Below are 424 nucleotides of genomic sequence, written 5' to 3'. Positions count from 1 at the left end.
ATTCCACTAGGGTTTACGTTAAACTCTCCCTGGAATATATTATTAATAAAAAGGATTTTTCTTGTCATTCAGGTTGCTCTGGATTATATCTTACAGTTAGGGAATCTTGGAATCTTGGAATTCTGGGAATCCCTCGAGTGGGCATTACACGTCTTAGGAATTAGAGCGAAAATCCTTCCTTTAGAATCCGTCTCAAACATCCTCCACATTCTCCTACACCTGAACATTTTTTTTTCTAATTCCCGAGAATTTGAAACCCATACTCGATTAATTAAAATGACTCAGAATTTACGATCTCTTTTACAATAGTGTCGTCTGCAACTAATCGTTTCGAATAATTTTCCATTCATTTATTCTCCGACGTCAGTAAAGACAATTGTGAACGAAACTCATTGGAAGTGTGGATAAAAACTTAAATAAGTTG

The sequence above is a fragment of the Penaeus monodon genome, chromosome 33 (assembly GCF_015228065.2).
Source record: "Penaeus monodon isolate SGIC_2016 chromosome 33, NSTDA_Pmon_1, whole genome shotgun sequence".
Taxonomy (NCBI): domain Eukaryota; kingdom Metazoa; phylum Arthropoda; class Malacostraca; order Decapoda; family Penaeidae; genus Penaeus; species Penaeus monodon.
This window is presented reverse-complemented; position numbering follows the sequence as displayed.